At 37.7% G+C, this 15,441-nt stretch overlaps 1 protein-coding gene and 1 pseudogene across 1 annotated transcript in view; one reads left to right on the top strand and one right to left on the bottom strand.

Annotated features, from left to right (window-relative positions):
• Positions 1-15,441, bottom strand: part of RAP1A (RAP1A, member of RAS oncogene family) — a 49,350-nt gene that overhangs the window by 19,139 nt on the left and 14,770 nt on the right. The window lies entirely within an intron of this gene.
• On the top strand, positions 5,737-5,957 carry LOC119235664 (small nuclear ribonucleoprotein G-like; annotated as a pseudogene).

Raw genomic sequence — 15,441 nt, 5'->3', positions numbered from 1 at the left:
TGGCCAAATGCTAAAGCAGGCGTGCAGGATGAAACTTTCTGAGGAATAAAAAAGTTTAAAAAAAAAAAAGAAGACAGAAAGTTCATGAGGTAATAAGGCAAAGAATCAATCAGGATCTGTAAGCTGAACAATTCCTAGAGTGCTAGGAAATACTGGAGTTGTAACCAGAAAAGTCTTCTTTATCAAGTAAAAGTAATTCACATGAAACCCCTGAAGATTCATACATTATACAGTTAAGTAAGACCTAAGTTAAAGATATGTTAGATGCTACAGCTTAATGATGATTAAAAACAAGCCTCAAAGGGACTGAGCTAATCCCTTCAACTGCTTATCAGGACAGAGTCCACAATTCTTGGGGGGAAAATATACAATATAAATGTCCACGGTATCCTGTAAAACATTAAAAGGCATGTGAAGAAGAAAAAAAGATGTGGCCTGAAGTCAGAGTCAAATATATCAGGCCTGAAATAGTCCCCGATTTTAGATAATGGAATTAGCCAATGAGGACTCTAAAACTGCTATTATAAATATCAAGGATTTAAAGGAAAACATGAGGAGCTATACGGTAGGCACAAAAAAGATCCAAAGGAACTACTAGTATTCAAAAACTGTCTGAAATTCAAAAATCCCTGGATGGAATTAACAGTATATAAATACTGCAGAAGGAAATTTCAGTATCTATTTGTATCACACAGTTCTCTTATTTCTATTAAAGAAAACTACTGTTAATCAAAAGTGCATGCGTTTCATCCAGACAGATCCCTGTATCTGTAATTGCCTTTTCAGGCATGCAGAGTGTCTCAGTCTGGGGACTGCTATCAGTCTAACAAGAAGCAAATTCATCATTTCTAATCCAAAAATGTGTATCTTCAAGAAGGACTCCTAATATAGCAAGGCTCATTCATACCCCTCAAATTACCTCCTAGAGCAACAGAATTTGGAGAAAGCACTCAGACATGGTCAAATTATTTTGGGTATTCTGCAACTACAAAATATTTGACCCCTGTCCCTCATTTAAATGTATGAATGATATTCAAGATTCAAAGCCATTTTTTTTTACATATACTGTACATACAGAAAATTTTTTTACGCCTAAGGAATACCACAGGCTATAAATATATACGCACATGCACACATGCAAATATAATAACACAGCTCAGAAAACGCACGCGCACACACACACACACACACACACACAAATACCTAATAAGGAATAATTAATATTTTCTTTTTGAAGGGGGTTAGTTCTAACTCATTACTGCCAAGTAAGAAAACCACTAAGTTCTTCCAAGCAAATCCTATGCCTTTTTATGGAAATTTCTTGTGCCCTGTACTCCCAACACAGTACCAGGAAACTTCTCTCTGGTTAAGATTCCCTGACAAATAAGGAGGAACAGGAATAAATATTACACTGTGTTTAAATTTAAATCAATCTTGAGTCTCTAACATTATGATCCAAGTTATAAGATAGTAATTTTTACATTTTTCCTTTGGCAAAACTACTTCTAAATTTCACAAAATTACATGACTTGGTTGTCTTTATGAAGCAAATTGGTTCCACTTAGTTTCTTCTGATTTTAAGTATGTAAACTAATTAATTATAAGATCTTGGATACAAAATACATTAAATTTAGTTGTTATATTTTGAAGGAAAACATTTTCAGAAAATTTCAGAAACATTTTCAGAAGGTAATTTCTTAATGAACAGCTATCTACTAGTAATTGTATTTAAATATTGACAGAAACTGAATATTTAAAAACTGACATCTAGCAAATACATGTTGGGGGTAGGGTAGATGTAGAGGTGAAAAAACGCTAGGATTTAACTTTCTAAAGAACAATGTTCTTCACAGTGTATCATAATGGAAATTTACTCTGTTTTGTAACTGAAATCACTGATCTCTGAGATCTCTTCCTTAATACTTTCTCCTCTGGTTCTTCTCAGGACAAGTAATTAGAGGGAAGGAAATATATAGAGACAAAATGATAGAATATAACTTACTTATAAATGAAGTTTATAAATTAAGTCTTTTTTTTTTTTAAAGATCTATTTATTTATTTATACAAGCACTGGGTACAGTCAGAAGAGCGGGAGGGTGAGAGAATTCACCAGAGCCAGAGTGGGGAGCAGAACAGGCAGACCGAGGGGAGCAGCAGATGCGGCAGGAGAGGTCTCTGCTCCATGTGGGACCCTCGCCCGGCGGCCAGGGATCAAACCGGCACTGCAGAGGCTGCGGGCAGCTTCGCAGCCCAGCGCTCAACCGCTGGGCCACCAGGGGAGGCCCTATAAATTAAGTCTTTACACTCTCCACCCAGAGAGTACAAAACAAAAGGACAGAGAGATGGAATGAATGAGAGTTGGAAGGAATAATTCAGGGCTGGTTTTGCAGTGTAGAGAGCAAAACTGTTCTATCTTGTTGCTGCATCATCCTTTAGAGTATTCCCTTCCCTTCCAGGTAGCTAAAAACAATTCCCCACCATGCCCACATTCCAGCTCATGGGAAGAAAGAAAGAGGAAGGAAAAGGTGTATCCCTTTTTCCATATAGGCATAACCTAAAGGTTACATAACCTATTCATATGTAACTTCCACTTGCATTCAAATTGCCAAAACTCACCACAGAGTCAAATGTCATTATCAGGAAGCGAGTGAAATGAAGTTTCAGCTGAATAGCATAGCATTCAACAAATACATCCACTACTTAAAACTAGCAATTTTTATGATGATTTTCCAATTTTCTTTACTTCTCTCTACTCAGATACATGCAGAGACATTAGTATATGCATAAAATATCTTTGGGAGGAAATCGAGGAGTGAGGGGGCATGGAAAAGGGAGCATTTTCACTGTGAATCTTGCATGTTGTTTCTTTTTTTTTTTTTGTGGGACCCTCACGGGTGGCCAGGGAACGAACCAGTGCTGCAGAGACTGCAGGCAGCCACCAGGGGGAAGCCCTTGCATGTTTCAGGCAGAGGTAATGGGTAGGGATAAAGACATGGAAGCCCACGAAAAAGGGCAGATTTAAGAGGGAAGAATTTTTTTTTAATTCATTTTTTTAAAGGTTTATTTATGCATATAAGAGCTGGGGTACAGGCCAAAGGGGTGTGTGTGTGTGTGTGTGGGATGAGGGTGAGAGTATTCACCAGAGACAGAGTGGGGAAGGGAACAGGCAGACTGACCCGAGTACACTGCTGAGGAGAGCAGCGGGTGAGTTAGGAGAGGTCAGCTGGGCCATGTGGGTTGCTCCCTGGCCAGGCCAGCGGGGGGGGGGGGGGGGGGGCCGGGAATCCAACTCTTGCTACGGAGGCTGCGAACAGCTTCATAGGTTGTGTCTTAACCCCTTGTGCCACCAGGGAGGCCCCAAGAGAGAATTTAATGAAAAAACTATTTAAAAAAATGCCTGTATGGCTGAGCATTTACGGTGAAAGGCAGAGGGAAAGGAAAGAACGCAGATGTGGTTTTAACAATAGGCGAGCAAGCTACTAAAGTATGTTATGCCAAGAACCTGAAACGTTCCTATCAGAGGAGGAAAACTATTTAAGGCTTATGAGGCATAGGTTGGAACAAAGGCATGAGAAAGTGGAGCAGGGAGACGAGTTGGGAAAGCAAGAAATGGGGTTGGAATTTGAGAAACAGGATTAACCTTAAAGCAGGGGACATGGTTCAGCAATGTTGCTATAAAAATCAAATGAGATAATACATATATAGAAATGAGCACAGTGCCTGATATTATCCACTTAAAAAAATTACTACTACTATCCCTGCTATACTACTGTAGCTACAGTGTTTTGCTATTTTGAGAACTACAGAAAGGTAATATAAAAAGAGATAGCACTATCAGATTAGGAAACCCAAATTAAGAGGCAGCAGAGTAAAATATAATGATTTTAAACCGTATTGGAATCTGATGCCCATAAATACATAGGGGTAAATGAACCCAAATTAACAAGTGATCAAGAGGAATTATCTTTACGCAAGCCTACGTGGATCTAAAACCAAGCTCTGTAAGTTGTGCAAACCTGGGCAAATTATTTGACTCATTAATATTCAATTTGCTCATTAATAAAAAGGAAAGCTGAATTAAAATGCTTCACCTGTTTCTGATAATTAAATAGTATAGCATATTTTAGGTATATGTAAATATAAAACCTTGCTTTCATGAGAGATGAATCAACTTGATGAGGCTTGAAAATCAGCCACTGAATAACAATAATTAACTTATTTAAGGATTCTTTGATTTTTGTATCTAGAGCTAAGAAATACAAAAAAGATACACGTAACTATTGATTTGTAGGGTTTCTAGGATTTATTGTGAAAAAGAATTACAAGTGGGTGATTGAATCTACTTTTTCATAATGGAACCAAGTGGATGGAGATTCTGTAAATGGAGATCTTGACCTGGCAAGTAAGAGATCTGAATTGCTAACTACATGTTAATCAATGAATTTCTTCATAATATCAAGCAGTTCCAAACACTGCTTTTGTATGGCCTTCAATACCAGTAGATTAAGTCACTACCAGTTTACACCTGGATTACTTCAATAACTTCTCATTTGATCTGTCCACATCCTTTCTCCTTTCCAATCCTTTTCCTACAATGAAGCTGGAATGATTTTTACAAAAAGGCAAATTTAATCAAGTTAGTGACCCTCCTCCGAAACACTACAGTTATGACACTAAAGACTTTCCACTATCTTTAAGGAACCCTGATGCACTCACTATCTGTGGGAAGATACCCAGTACATCTGCTATGGAAAACTGTATGGTAGCTCCTTAAAACATTAAAAATAGGGCCTCCCCTGGTGGTGCAGTGGTTGAGCGCTAGGCTGCGAAGCTGCCCGCAGCCTCTGCAGCACCGATTTAATCCCCGGCCACCGGTGAGGGTCCCACATGGCACGCAGACCTCTCCTGTAGCCCGCTGCTCCCCTCAGCAGTGTATTTCGTCAGTCTGCCTGCTCTGTTTCCCACTCTGGCTCTGGTGAATTCTCTCATTCTCTCACCCTCCCGCATTTCTGACTGTACCCAGTGCTTGTATAAATAAATAAATAAATAAATAAATAAATAAGTAAATAAATAAATCTTAAAAAAAAAAACCACATTAAAAATAGAATCATCATACAATCCAGCAATTCCACTTCTGGGTATATACCCAAAAGAATTGAAAGCAGGTACTCAAACATTTGTGGTACACCCATGCTCACAGCAGTATTATTCCCAACAGATCCAAAGTGGAAGCAATGCAAGTGTCTATTAACAGATGATAAATAATATCAATAGATGAACAAAATGTGATTTGTACATATCATGGAATATTTTCAGACTCGAAGGAGGGAAATTCCAGCACATGCTACAACATGTATGAATCTTGAGAACATTGAGCTAAGTAAAATAAGCCAGTACGCAAAAGGACATAAATTATGACTTCACCTATATTAAGTACCCAGCTCAGTCAACGGCAATTCATAGGCAGAAAGTAGAATGGTAGATGCCAGGGGCTGGGATGCAGGACGGGAAACAGGAACTTAGTGATTAAACACTGGAGTTTTTAGTTTGGGAAGATGAAAATTTCTAGAGATGGTGTTAACAGTTTTACAAAAAAGTGAATGTACTTAATATGTCACATTTATTGGTGGTTTCAATGGTTAAGTTTCATGTCATATGTATTTTACCACAATTTTTTAATTAAAAAATGTAATTCATCATATTAACTTATCTGGAGGCATCTTTGAGCTCACAGAGTAGACACCATGAGTAAAGTACATTCTCCCAAGCTGAAAAAGTTTATGGACAGAAGTTATTGCTGAAATTAAATGGTGGCAGATATGTCCAAGGAATACATGAATCTTGTGATAGATGACTAAGAGCAGATGGCAACTAGTGGGCAGCAGAACAATACTGGAATGGTGGTAATATGAGGAAATAGTATCATCATGTTAGAGGACTTGGGATAACTACAAAAAAGTAGCTGTGTTTACCAGAGAAATCCTCCATGCCCTTTGGAGTGCATTTCAAGCCCCCACACCAAACTTATACCCATCAGTTCACTCCTATAGTCTTTCCCTCTTTACCTGACCTCTCATTGCCTTTTTATTACTTCTTAGTCTCTGGTTACATTTTCTTTTTTTGAGATATAAAGCACATACCAGAAAACTCACCATTTTAAAGGACACAATTCAGTGGTTTACATTATATTTACATGGCTGTACACAACTGAAACAGAAGCACACAGCTGCCTCTACCTTGGGCGTAAACGAATTTAAGGGCTGGCGTTCGGCCTGCATGTCAGTCCTGCACGCCAACATCAGGGTCACTTGGATGAGTGTCTGGCTCGCTGAAGCCAACTCAGGCTGCAGCCTCCTAGAGTCCAGTGCATATGAGATTGCTGGACCTCAACACAAGTTGGCCTGAACACACAGGCTGGGGCTTCACTTTTGAGACCATTAAGGATTGTAAAATGGACCAATCTCATTGGAGTTTGACCGGCACCAGACAGCTGGAATTGTAAATAGACCAATCAGGCTTGAAAGGCAGGAGATATCAGCCAAGGCTCCTGAGGTCTAGAAAATCAGATTTGTCGGGATCTTGTGGGAAAGACCTTCAGATATTCAGACTCCAAGAAAAGAGTTTCACAGACAGACACGTTGGGAAGACTTGTCCAGACCCCCTGGAGAACTTTATAGACCTCCAGGACCTTCGCGTTTGATCTCTGCCTCAAACTGGAGACTACCTGATGCTCCTGCCCTCCAACCCTGCCTCAGACGTCACCTGCTGTCTGGCATCATTGGTCTGTGCCCATTGTCTCTAAAAGGACTATCTGCTGTTGGCTTATGTCAACAGCTCTCAAAGGGCTGTAATAATAGTGCCTGAACTCTGGCACCATCAGCACTGCTGATCTGTGGCCAAGCACAGTTGACCTGTGTCCAGCTACCTCTGAGAGCAGTCTACTGTTTCTGATCCTCTAGCACCACCTCCTGGTGCTGCTGCCTCTGGCACTGTCTGGGCCAGTGTTTGGCAATGGCCTTTGAATAGACAGCACTGGCTGCTATAGTGCCACCTCAGCACTTGTGAGCATCTTTCTTTGCCACCGTGAGGTGGATCTTGGTCCACCACTTGCTGGTGTGCTGCTGGCCCCAGGCACTCATCAAAGGACAGTACCATATGGTATGAGCAACCTTTGGTTCGAACTTCTGGCCATTTGTGGTCTTAGGGACTTGTTCCTTTTCCCCAATAACCCCTATGTTAATAAACCCTGCTGGTGTTACCCCCTGAGCCTGAGTGGTACCTTTTAACTGTGAGCGCACTGGTAAGAACCCACAGTGATTTGTCTCCCAGTCTTGGCACTATTTAAGTTAGCACTGTTACAACCATCACAAACATTTTCATTACTTTAAGAAGGACCCTGTATCCATTAAGAGTCACTCCCTGTTTCCTCTCCTCCCCATGCTCTAGAGAATCCACTTTTTTATCAATATGGATTTGACTACTCTAGACATTTCTATAAATGGAATAACAAAATATGTGACCTTTTGTGTTTGACTTCTTTCACTTACGTTTTTTATTCATGTTGTAGCATGTTATCAATACTTCCATTTTTATGGCTGAATAATATTCTATCGAATGACTATACTATGTTATTTGATGGATATTTCAGTTGTTTTTACTTCTTGGCTGTTATGACCGAATGGTGTTATGAACATAGTGTACAAATTTTATGAGAATACATGTTTCTAATTCTCTTGGGTATATACCAAGGAATGGAATTGCTGGGTCATATGGTGGTATCTATAGTTAGCTTTTTGGGGAACTGTCAAAATGTTTTTCTACAGTGCCTGTACCGTTTTACATTTCCACTAGCAATGTATAAGAATTCCAATCTCTTCATATCCAACACTTGCTATTGGCCACTTTCTGATTACAGCTATTCCAGTGGGTATGAAATGGTATCTCATTTTGGTTTTGATACGGATTCCCTAATGTCCAGTTGCTTCAATAATTTAATGATATATATTCCTCTAATACAGGAGTAGGCAAACTTTTCTGTAAAGGGCCAGGTAGTGAATATTGTATGTTTTGTAGGACATATGTGGTCTATGTTACATATTCTATGTCTTTCACTTGTTTAAAAAAACAAATGAAATGTCATTTGAGGGTCATACAAAGACAAGTTTATAGTTTGGCAACCTCTATTCTGTTTCACAACTAGCACTGGCTTCTGTATCAGTGTCAACTTTGTTGAAAGCAAGGTGAGGAATACAACTTTGGTGTATTCCCTCATAGTGAGTTATATAAAACCTATGTATACACAAGCTAAGCAGAGGATCTAAAAATATTTTAACTGAGCTTCTTGCACAAAGACTATCCTCATTAAAACAACAACATATGTATCTCCCCACAGATTTTTATACAATATAAATAAAATATAATCATTTTTAAAATGATTAGCTAAAAAAGTCACTTTTCTTTTGAAATGGGACAGTTTGACTAAAAACATATTAAGAATCGGAGGGAAAAAACTATCACAATGCCCTTCAAATCAAAATTATATTTACAGTCAATTAACTTATTAAAATCACTTTCTAGGGCATCCCTGGTGGCGTAAGGGGTTAAGACGCAACCTATGAAGCTGTCCGCAGCCACTGCAGCAGAGTTCGATCCCCAGCTAGGGAGCTACCCACATGGTGCAGCAGACCTCTCCTGACTCACCCACTGCTCCCCTCAGCAGTGTATTTTAGTCAATCTGCCTGTTCTGTTCCACACTCTCTGGTGAATCCTCTCATCCCCCACACCGCTGACCTGTACCCCAGTTCTTATATGCATAAATAAATAAATCTTTTAAAAAATCACTTTCTAGTGATTTGTATCTAATGTATGTTAAGGACAAACTTCTGAATCAACTATTTCTAAATCCTAAAGCTACAAGAAAGATTAAAGTTACAGTAATACACCATGGCAGAACTTGATATCCACTCCTCTAAATTAATACATAGTCAAAAAGCCAAAACAAGAGGATATACTTCAGACAGATGTGCAAAGCCAGTCAACAATTTTATTTTACATTCTGAAAACAGGTCTATCATATAAAAGAAAGCAATTCTACATTGAAGCTCTTTGATGTAGCAGAATGTAACAGCAGACACAACTCGCTATTTATTTATCTCTGGGCCGGTTACTTACTTTGAAGCCCAGTTTTCTGTCCTACCTTTTCCACAGAATTGTGAAGATCAAATGAGACAAAGTTTATTAATGTTTGTAAAAAGCAGTACACAAATAATATTACTCATCTATTGTTAGAAGAATTTAAAATCAAAACCAAGTTTCCACTATTAAGATATACACACACAAGAATTTTTTGGTTCTTCATAGTTATAACTAGTATTTTTTCCTAGTAGTTCTAATGACATCAATATGTACTGTGGTGTTTTTTAAGACTTTCTAATAGAGGAATGGAAATCAGCATAAACTGGTCTCACATTCTGAATGGCATAAAGGTTAACTAGGAGCAAAAAAGCATTCAGACCGGTTCCCCAGGTCTTGGGAATCTAATATTCATTCCTTCTGCATCTTTAGTTTATACCAGCTAAAAAAATATATATATTAAATATACTTTTTAACACTAAACCGTTTGCTAAAATGTAACCAAATAATAACTTCAAAAGTCAAGTCAGAATCACTAGTAAAGTCTTAATAGAAAAGAAGGGAATTAAAAAAGCAATGGTTATATCTAATATTCTGAGCAAAGTACTTTATATGGACTGTACCATTTGATTTTTCATGACCAAAAGGTATGGGTACCATTATTATCATTTATGATATACCTAAAGAAAGTCAGGCTAAGAAAAGCATCTTACTAAAGGTCACAGGCAGTTACCTGCACAGCTGGGGCCAGAATTCAGCCAACATGACTCCAGTGTCCACCTCTTTACCTAAACTCTATGCTGTCTTCCTAAAAGAAATCCGTCTACCAGATTTTTTTCTAAACTAAAAGCAAAACAAAACAAAATGCAAGAAAAAGGTAAAAATTCCAGGTGTGAGCACCATCTCATTTTCTTCCCATATTCAACTACTAAGAAACTGATAAAAAGGAGTTACTGCCCAGAAGATCTCATGACAGAACAGGGTGACAGATGAGCGGCTGAGTTAACATATCCTACTTGTACTTGTTCTAATATTGGCTTCGAACTTTAAGTTCAAAATTAAACCTTGTTTTAGATTTGTTTATTAATAATGGCTGAATTCTTTAAGAAAGTCCACTCCAAGGAATTTATAGTCACTGTTTTAAAATGTGTGAAAGTACTTGCTCCAGTGGAGTACATTACATACTCCAAATACTGTTTGTTGACAGAAATGATCACTGAGAAGTATTTGCAATCATCCAGCTCCATCCACTCTCCAATAACATAACCAAGTAATCCCACCTCCACTTCCCCTACTCCCATTCTACCTTATGTATACATCTATGCAAGGTCTGGTATATAATGAGGCTGCCTGTTTGCAGAAACCAATATATTACAATAGTTTCCTTGAAAATGCAATTCTGCTCAAAGTTTTTCGATTTGTTGGGAAACATGTCTGTTGCATGGCCTGGTATACAAGTACATGAGTGTATGTGTGATCTGAGGAAAATCCCACAGGACAGGTTCCCACCTCACTGAAAGTTCAGACACTTGGATCCCTTCACCTTCCAGGTTATCAACTCCTCGTCTTCCCTCCTAAAGCTAAACTCCCAGAGGGATAATCACTGTAGCTTCATAGCTAAGAGTGTAGACCTTGGAACATAACTTTCTGGGTCTGAAGTCCAATTATGTCACTTCACTTGTTTTGTAATCTGAGGCAATGTCTTGACCTCTCCATGCCTCCGCTTCATCATGGGGATAACAGCGTCTACTTCATTTATTTTGAGCAAATGAGTTAGTATTTTAAAGCATACTTAAAATATGCCTAGGCCAGAGCAGGGCCCTGCAAGTGTTTGATTTTTAATCATCCTTACCATGTTTGGGTTATTCTTTACCCAACCCTCTCTGTTCCATGTATTTCTGAGTTTTCCCCCCAAATCTGCTAGTATACATCAACCAAAACCAAATCTTAAAATCCTTTACTGCTGGAGGAAATACCATTATGTAGTGCACATCAATTTTCTTACCTACATTTGTTCCACTTCTCACTCTCTCCCCACTCATGATAAACACATGGAGTCCAGTAACTATCACCTTCTTCCTTCAAATCCCACTTACCCGATGAAGCTATCTCTACTCATATTTAAGGTCTACTCTTCTACCTGCTCTCTACTAATTCCCTCTAAAATTTTCCGTCATGCATTTCATCTCCTAAATATTTATAGATTTTTTTTACCCTTTTCACCGTATTAATTACAATATCTTCCCACTCCAAGAGATGCAAGAGCATCTCTTAACCAAATAGCAAATCCTTCCATGAGAAATCAAAGAGATTAAAGAGAATCAAGATATGCAAAGATGCAAGTATCAGAAGCTGAGCGAGATGTAATATTGTGATTGTTTTTCAGCCTCTGGTCTTACATTCCTTGAATCCATCTTCCAATATAACCAAAATGACTTACTTACAGGTAGTTCTATCATGCTTCCTCTGTTTAAAGTCCTTACATTCTATACACCACCCTTTCCCCATGAGTTCTTAACCTTTTAAGTTAAGACAGCAGTCCTTCATCCCACCAATCATGGATAGACTTTAGAAGGTACAACAATCTCTTGAAATGCTGTGCAAAAACAGACAGAAACAAACCTTTTTAAAGCACAACTTTCTGGAGAGAAGAACAGGGCCCAAATATTGGTTCAAAAACTTCAAATTCTCAATGGGGTCTATGCCCCCTCAAAGGTTCATTGCACAGGATATGGCCCAAGTTCATCATCAGGGCATAGACCTGGCCCATGTCCATATTGGCCTCACCAGCTGTCACTCTAAGTGGGTAGACATCAAGAGTTGAAGTGAACACCTGTTATTTTTGCATGTCTAATATTCCTGCCTCCTCCTTCTGGTAAGAGCATCCTGGCTCTCTGTCGAGAAATAACACTTGTCTTCCTCAATGTAATTTTGGTGGGAAGGTCAATTATGGTATACATACTGCCCTTCATTGGGCAAAGGAAACATCTGACTCAAACTCAAGCGAGGCCAATCAATCAGGCTGAATTTCCTAAGAAGTTGAATCTTGAGCAAAATAACGTGAAGGGAGAAAATGTTTACAGCTGATTTATTCTGACTGTGATACACTACAGACACTACTCGTTCTTGCTACCTAGGTGTTAACCCCTGCAAACCACCCTGGTTCTTTTTGGGGTTTCCTGAGGTCTGCATGCTCATTTCTTACTTAAATTCTATTATTCAACATCCTTTAAATAAAAATTTTCTGCTTAAATTAATCATTTTAGCCATTTGTTTGCCCCTTCACTGGAAAAGCATTTATCAAATTATGTGATGGTTAGTTGTATGTGTCAACTCATTTAGGCTACAATACCCATATATTCAAAGACTAATCTAGATGTTGCTAGATACTGCGAAGGTACTTTGTAAATGTGGTTGACATTAAATCAGGAGATAATAATGTAGATGCTTCCAGTTGGCCTGCCCTATAGATTTTGGAGCTGCCAGTCACCACAAACATAGTCAATTCCTTGAAATCAATCAATTAATCTTTGCTTCCACACATACGTGTGCATGTGTGTGTGTGTCTGCTAGTGGTCTGTTTCTCTGGAGATCCTAATATTAACATTCTACAGACGAGTGCTGAGACAAGACAAAGCCTATTTCTGTTGCATGCAACCAAAGAATCCTAAGAACAGCTATATATGTCACTGTTTGAGGAAGAGAGTCCATGGAAGAGTTCACTTTCAGATATTCTAAAAGCTTAAGAGCAAAGCTGTAAGCGTAATTCTTAAATATGAACCTGATAGCAATAAACATCTTCTAGTTTCCCTCACAGTACAGAGAAATTAAAGAAGGAAAGCATGCTTAAGAAAGAAAGGGTATCTAAAGCAGTTGTCAGGATGTGCAGGTTCCTTTACTCCAGTTCAAAGGTTTGGTAAACTGACCTGAAGGCCATATCTAGTTCACTGTTTCTGTTTGGCCAATAAGCTAAGAGTGGCTTTCATATTTTTAAATGATCAATTTTCTTAAATCATAAGAAAAACAGTACTTCATGACATGTGAAAGTTATATGAACTCAAATTGCAGTGTCTATAAAGTAGATAAGCCATGTTCATTTGTTTACAAGCAGTATTGACGACTGCCGTTGCCCATTAACAGCAGAATTGAGTATTTCAACAGAGAATGATTCTATGGCCCTAAAAACCTGAATTATTTATTATTTGATCCTTTGCAGAAAAATTTGCTGACATTGGCTCTATCTTATCAGAAGAACTAGTAACATATCTTTAAGAAGAATGTGCAAGGAAAGGGTATAAAATGTTAGAAAATACTAAAAAAAAGAATAAATTGCCCACTATTATTTATTGAGTACTTACTTAGCATGTACAAAACAAAGTTTTGAAAACTATACAGTATTAATATTTTTAATCCTCACAACATTCCTTTGAGGGGGAGACACATACTATTTCCATTTTATAAATGAGGCAGAGAGACTAAAACAAACTTGCCTAGGCACAACAGACATAAATTGCAGAACCAGGATTACAACCCAGAAAGTTTGGCTCTAGCAATCTGTGTGGTTAACCACAACACCACACTGGTTATCACACATCTCCTTGTCTGATCTATTCAGGATAAATGTCAATGTTCCTTAGAATTAAAGTATTACAAACTCCACAGGTGGACCAACACTAGAATAAGTGAGGAAGTTGGTGGCAGTGCCCTCTTTAGAGAATCTGAGGGATTACCAAGACCAATGCCTAACTAACTTCTTGAAGGTAGGAAACTGAGGAAGATGCCCCCTTGGATTCAATCCCAATCAATCCCTAAACCTACTTGAATTCAGAAGTTTAGGCAAGCTTCTCTACGTAAGCTAAGATAAAAAAACATGTTCTCCTCCCACGTCTTGTCTCATCATGACCAATTAAATAAGAATCTCTGGATGTTGGGTATTTCTCAAAGTTCCTCAGTTAACTCTAATGTACAGCCCTAAGCAAGGGTTGAATGAGAGCCATCACACTATTCTCCTTTCAAGGAAAGAGAAGAGTAGTGATTAAAAGAAAATAATTCAGTTGAGTGGAGGAGTCTGGGTAGAAATGGGGAAACTTGAAAAACTTGGCTTCGAAGAATCTATTTTTATTTAGTTTCATAGCATGCTGGTAAAGACATTTCTAGTCTTCATGTCTCACCTCTACATCTAAAAATTAAAAAAAAAAGTAAGCATGAAAACAGAACTGAATATTTCTATATAAACATGTATGCATGTAAACAGGAAATTTCTATAATGATACATGTAACAAACTATTATTTTTGCCTTATCTGCATTTTTAATTTATCTGCTTTTGTCATCTGTATTTTTTATAAATGTATAACTTTTTTAGTTAAATATAAATTTAAAAAACCTGGTATATAAAAGGATTTTCAGGGATTAATTATCTTCAAACAGGATATTAGTTACATAATGCACTTATAAAAATTACCTAATACTTTCCTAAAAACAAATTTACTTTTCTCAGAATACAAAATATAAATTCTCCCAACTTCTATGTGAAGTGTAGATATGTATTTTGCAAACCCATGGAAAAAATCTTTTCTACCAGATGGCAATTAAAGTATTTACTGGTACTAATTTATCACAATACTTAGTGTAAAGGAAAAATATTTTAAATAATGAGAACAATGTGTCTTACAAACACAAATGTCTTATCACTCAATTTTATTATAATCAGTTATAATAACCTGACAAAGCATTTAGTTAAAATCAAATAGTCTCCTTATATGAACTATTATTTAAAATAGATCTGAAATTTTAAATATGGCTTCTGACTTGAGAAAACAAAGTAGTACTAATAGGGGTGGGTATGGCAGTATCCAAGCAATCAAAAGGGCTTGGCCAAAGGTATAAAGCATGAGTGGTCATACAGGTGGTCATTTATTTGCAGCCGGGATTCTAAGAATCCAGTTTCATGTATATTAATAAAATGCTTAAGTTAAATTTTGCACCAAAAATAAAATCTCCAATCTGGTTAAATGGTAAGCCTCAATAGACAAAATCACAGTTTAAATCTCCTAGGAGTATTACACTCACCACTAGGATAAACACTAATCATAAACATATAATAAATGATATTCAAAACCTAGACAATTCAGAAAGGCTGCTTACTGAGTCGCCTTTGTTAGAACTGAGTTGTTAGCACACCTAGCTTAGGCTCGTGATAGAGGTACACCTTGCTCTGGGTTCTTCATTTAATCAAGTGGAAAGCAGGCTGCTTTTCCTTGTGTAGTCCTGTTCTTGCATGGTATATTAAAAAAGTAAAATCTAAAATG

This window comes from Talpa occidentalis, unplaced genomic scaffold (assembly GCF_014898055.3).
Source record: "Talpa occidentalis isolate TD23 unplaced genomic scaffold, MPIMG_talOcc4v2.1 talOcc4.9, whole genome shotgun sequence".
NCBI classification, from domain to species: Eukaryota; Metazoa; Chordata; class Mammalia; order Eulipotyphla; family Talpidae; genus Talpa; species Talpa occidentalis.
Note: the sequence above shows the minus strand (reverse complement) of the source record. Positions and strands in the feature narration are given on the sequence as shown.